Below are 6,000 nucleotides of genomic sequence, written 5' to 3' on the forward strand. Positions count from 1 at the left end.
GAAGAGGCCAGGCGCAGTGGCTCATGCCTGTAATCCCAGCACTTTGGGAGGCCAAAGCAGGAGGATCACCTGAGGTCAGGAGTTCAAGGCCAGCCTACCCAAAATGGCGAAACCTGTCTGTACTAAAAATACAAAAATTAGCCGGGCGTGGTGGTGGATGCCTGTAATCCCAGCTACTAGGGTGGCTGAGGCAAGAGAATCACTTGAATCTGGGGGGGTGGAGGTTGCAGTGAGCCGAGATTGCACCACTGCACTCCAGCCTGGGTGACAGAGCGAGACTCCATCTCAAAAAAAAAAAAAAAAAAAAAAAAAGAAGAATATAAGAAGAATAATGTTCAGAATATGCTATGCACTGATATCTAGCATGATTTTCTGGAGATATCCAACATTTCAGGCATGTACACACCCGCAGCTTTTGTTCAAGGTCTAGGTGATGTTTTCATGTTTTTTCTAAAACACCTGTTCTGTGATATCCAGCTTGCTACTGCCCTGTTTTGCTGCACTGGCAGACTGGGCGTATAACTAGAGAAGGCAGTCTACAGTAACCTCTAGATTCTCTTACTTCTATTGAACCAACTATGCTGAGATCATCATCTTTCAAATATAATTTGTATTATTCTTTTCTCTAAATTTTTCATATTTGCCCACAAGAGGATGATTTATCACTTTTTAGCTCACACATGCAACTTCCTGGTACTAATACTCCTACTGGTATTTTACAGCAAAGAAGAACTATAAAAATCTACAAACCTGGAGCTTACAATGTCAGGTTATTCTTGAGAATGTGCAGTGTTGCTGAAAAAAGCCCCAGTTCTAACCCTGGAGAACTTTACAAGTTGTACTTTATCTCCCTCTGTTAGTTTCCCATTCTAAGCCCAATCCCCACTGTAAAAAAAGAATATTTCTCAGCTGGGTGCGGTGGCTCGAACTTGTAATCCCAGCACTTTGGGAGGCCAAGGCAGGTGGATCATGTGAGGCCAGGAGTTCAAGACCAGCCTGGACAACACGGTGAAACCCCTTCTCTACAAAAAATAGAAAAATTAGCTGATGGGAGTAATTACGGGCCTGTAATCCCAGCTACTAAGGGGGCTGAGGCAGGAGAATCACTTGAACCCAGGAGGCGGAGGTTGCAGTGAGCCAAGATTGCACCACTGCCCTCTAGCCTGGGTGACAGTCCCACTCTGTCTCACACACACACATACACACAAGCACGCGTGCGCGTGCTAATGCAAATAAAGCTTTTTAAATTCTTGCATATACATGTTTGTTAAAGTATTTTAAATGGTGAAATATGGCCAGGCACAGTGGCTCATGCCTGTAATCTCAGCACTTTGGGAGGAGAGGCGGGCAGATCATCTGAGGTCAGGAGTTCAAGACCAGCCTGACCAACATGATGAAAACCCATCTCTACTAAATATACAAAAATTACCAGACATGGTGGCGTGTGCCTGCAATCCCAGCTACTCAGGAGGCTGAGGCAGGAGAATTGCTTGAACCCAGGAGGCAGAGGTTGCAGTAAGCCAAGATCACACCACTATACTCCAGCCTGGGCAACAGAGAAGTAAAAGGCACTGTACAAATAAAGACACCTATATTCAGTTTAACCCCCTCTGTCTACCTATTACAAAAAATACCTTTGAATTCAGGACCCAAGAGCATATAAAGTGGTTTTCAGATTAGACTTTTAAATTATTTACAGGAATGAGCAGTTCATCTGTCACTTCTTTCTTTCTCTTTCTTTCTCTTTCTCTTTATTTCTCTCTCTCTTCCTTTTTTTCGGGGGGCTTTGAGATAGGGTCTTTCAATGTTGCCCAGGCTAATCTAAACTCTTGGCCTCAAGCGACCCTCCTGCCTTGGTCTCTTTGAGTAGCCGGGATTACAAGCATAAGCCACGGAGTTCAGCTTGTCTGCCACTGTTTGAATGGTTATCTAGTACTATGGTGAAATCATTCTGGAACAGTCTTAAAATCTGTTATATTTATGTGTGTCTTAAAATATTGCTCTAGTAAGTAAGAATTTCTAACTTTAAAAGATGACAGAAAGCAGTTTTAAATCTGTTCCTAGTTTATGGGTTGACGGAAAATAGATGGAAAAAAAGTAGACATTCTATTTAAATGTATTGCCATCACCTATATCAACTCATTGTCTCATTTGAGAAATTCATGAATTATCCAAACACCTGGGAAATTTTTTGGTTGGGGTAAATCAGTTACATGAGCATACCTCTGGCAAAGGGGTATGCCATATGACTGATCTCCTTTGGGGGGCTTGTGTCTGTTGATAGAGAAGCAGAAAAACAAAGGACAAAGGAAACCCTCATTAATTAATCCTACCAACTAAGCAAAATAAATGGACCACTTGTTTCAGCAACAGAAGCAAACTGTTGACAATTGAGAAAAGCCACCTGCAGGTGCTTTTGAACACAGCTGCCCCAGAGACCCAAAATGCTATTGTCTAACACAGGGTTCAGCAAACTTTTCCTGTTAAGGGCCAGATAGTAAATATTTTTGGCTTTGCAGGCCATATGGTCTCTGTTACAGCTACTCAACTGTGCTGCTGTAGCCTGAAAATGGCCAAAGACGATATATTATAAATTAATATGTAGAGTTATGTTCCAATAAACTTTATTTATGGACACTGAAATTGAATTTCTTTTCTTTTTCATGTGTCAAGAAATGGCACGATTCTTTTGATTTTTTTTTTCAACCGCTAAGAAATGTAGAAACTATTCTTAGCTTGCCAGCCATAGAAAAATAGACAGTGGACTGGATTTGGCCCATGAGCTGTAGTGTAAGGCCCTCTGATTTAATGTAAGTCTAATTCATTTAGAAAAAAAAAACTTTTTTATTTTTTTAGTTGAGTATCTAGTATGTGTCAGGCACTATGCTAGGGTTGGGACTATAATGGTTAACAAGATAGACATGGTCCCTGCCCTCATGGAGCTTATAGTGTAATAATTAGAACTATAATAAATGGCTCTGAGGGAAAAGTACAGGGTATCTACACCATGAATTATAATCTAGACCACGCAATCTGGAAAGGCTTCCCTGAGGAAGAATTATTTGACAAGGACTGAAAAATGAGTAAAGTGAGAGATGGGAAAGAGGAAAGTATTTCAGGCAGAAGACACAGCATGTGTGGCACCCTGATGGCATTGAAATAAGGCCTGTGTGCCTGGAAAGTGCAAAGTGAAGGCCAGGGAGGAAAGCAGTGAAGTTGGAGAAATAGGTAAAAGCAAAGGCTTTAGCACCCATAAGTCTTTATTCAGAGTAGTAGAGAGCCATTGAAGGCTTTATATCAAGGCCATGACATGTTCAGATTTTCATTTTTTAATTTTAATTTTATTTTTCAGAAAAATGGTCTAGCTCTGTCACACAAGCTGGAGTGCAGAGGAACAATTATTGCTCATTGCAGCCTCAAACTCCTGGGCTCAAGGAATCCTCCCACCTCAGCTTCCTGAGGAGCTAGGACTATAGGCACACACCATCACACCCAGCTAATTTTAAAATTTTTTGTAGAGATAAGGTCCCACCATGTTTCCCAGACTGCTCTGAACTCCTGGGCTCAAATGATCCTCTTACCTCAGCCTCCCAAAGTGCTAGATTATAGGTGTGAGCCACCGTGCCTAGTCTGCATTTTCTTTTTTTTTTTTGAGACAGAGTTTCACGTTTGTTGCCCAGACAGGAGTGCAGTGGTGTGATCTCAGCTAACTGCAATCTCCGCCTCCCAGGTTCAAGCTATTCTCCTGCCTCAGCCTCCCGAGTAGCTGTGATTACAGGCACCCAGCACCACGCCCGGCTAATTTTGTATTTTTAGTAGAAACGGGGTTTTACCATGTTGGTCAGGCTGATCTTGAACTCCTGACCTCAAATTATCCATCCGCCTCGGCCTCCCAAAGTGCTGGGATTACAGGGGTGAGCCACTGTGCCCGGTCTGCATTTTAATTTTTATTAATTTTTTTTATGAGATGAAATCTCCCTGTATTGTCTGGGCTGGTCTCAAACTGCTGGATTCAAGCCGGCTCCTGCCTCAGCCTTCCAAGTAGCTGAGATTACAGGTACATGCCACACATGGGGCTCAGATTTGCATTTTGAAAAGATCACTAGCTACAATGTGGAGAATGGATTAGTGAGGGGGCAAGAGTAGTGATTACAATAATCAAAGGCCTCTAGACCCTACACACAAAACCTCTAGACACTGCGCTCTAGGCTCTAGACCCTAGAGTCACTAGTATTTTACCTATGCCAGTTACTGTCCTTAATGCTTTAATTATACCAATTCATTGAAAGTTCACAATTCCATAGAAAGGACCTATTACCCCCCACTTTACAGAGGATGAAACTTAACTACAGGCTGCCTTTCAATTTTTTCCCATAGTACAGCCCCAGTTGCCCCTAGTTTAAAGAATTACGAGAAATAATTGCAGGAGAAAGATAAGAGTGAAGTAGAAAGAGAGGCAGAAAGAAAAGAAGATGTATTCTATGGAACCACAGCCTTGGCTCAGATCCTAGTCTCTTTTCCAAGAAATTATATTGTTTACTGGGAAGGAAGCTCAAATTCAACAAGGCAGCTGCCTTGGGTATCAGAAGAAGCCCTTATGAGAGTACAGATGCTCTTCGATTTATGGTATGGTTACATCCCAATAACCCATCATAAATTGAAAATACATAAATAGAAAATGCATTTAATACACCCAACCTACCAAGCATTATAACCTAGCCTACCTTAAACATTCTCAGAGTACTTACATTAGCCTACAGTTGGGCAAAATCACCTAACACAAAGCCTACTTTATAAAAAAAAGTGTTGGATATGTCTTGTAATTTATTGAATACTGTACTGAAAGTGAGAAACAGAATGGTTGTATTGGTACTTGAAGTACAGTTTCTACTGATTGCCTATTGCTAGTAAAGTTGAAAAGTCATAAATCGAATCATCAATATTCAGGGACTATCTGTAGTCCCTGCAAAAAATATATCCAATGCAATACACAGAACATAATTACCCTAAAACAGTACCCTCTGTTTATCCAAGATTCAAATTTAACTGAGTGTCCTGTATTTTATCTAGCAATCATAAGGAAACACATTCCTTCCCATATTCCTAGATGCAAGCTGGAGACACCTGGCCCCTTAAGATTTAGAAAATCAGCCTGAATGTGTACCTTAAACAACTCTAAAAGCCCTGTGGAGGATGTTTGTGAATTAGCAGGACAGGAATGTGGTAGTGAGGAATTATGTTTTCACTTTTGCCTCAAGGCTCAGTCTCTCTCTCCTCAGGACTCTTTTCTGAGATTCTTCCAATGTACAGAAACACTGTGAGTGTGGCAGATTTCGTGGGAGAACTAGGAGTTGAAGACAGCTGTCACATCAGGCATAGCCTGGAAAACAACTCAAAGTAGGATTTTTCTTTCTTTCTTTCTTTCTTTTTTTGGAGACAGGATCTCAATCTACTGCCAGGCTGGAGTACAGTGACACAATCGCAGCTTACTGCAACCTCGACCTCCCAGGCTCAAGCCATCCTCCCTCCTCAGCCTCCCTAGTAGCTAGGATTACAGGCGTGTGCCACCAACCCTGGCTAATTGTTTAATTTTTTTGTAGAGACAGGAGTCTCCTTTTGTGCCCAGGCTGGTCTCAAACTCCTGGGCTCAAGTGATCCTCCCATCTTGGCATCCTAAAGTGCTGGGATTACAGTCGTGAGCCACTGTCCGGGTAGGACTTAACATACCCTCTGTTTTAGAGTCCTCCAATGGTTTCTCATAGTTCTCTGCCATAACCCCTGGGTCATGCTCACTCTGTTGACACACCCTTTTCCCTCCTCTGTCATCTTCTCAACATTCTCTCAGTAGCCAAAAACGTCTCTCCTCCTAGAGAACAAATTCCTAAACTAAACAATCTTGACTTCCTCTCTCAAGTTTTGCAACCAGCTGATAGCCAAGACCTCAGGGTCTCAATCATTTATTGAGACATTCTTCCAAACAAAAACAGTTTGAAATTTTTG

Source organism: Aotus nancymaae, unplaced genomic scaffold (assembly GCF_030222135.1).
Source record: "Aotus nancymaae isolate 86718 unplaced genomic scaffold, 86718_ANA_hifiasm-v0.15.2.pri h1tg000006l, whole genome shotgun sequence".
Classification (NCBI taxonomy): Eukaryota; Metazoa; Chordata; class Mammalia; order Primates; family Aotidae; genus Aotus; species Aotus nancymaae.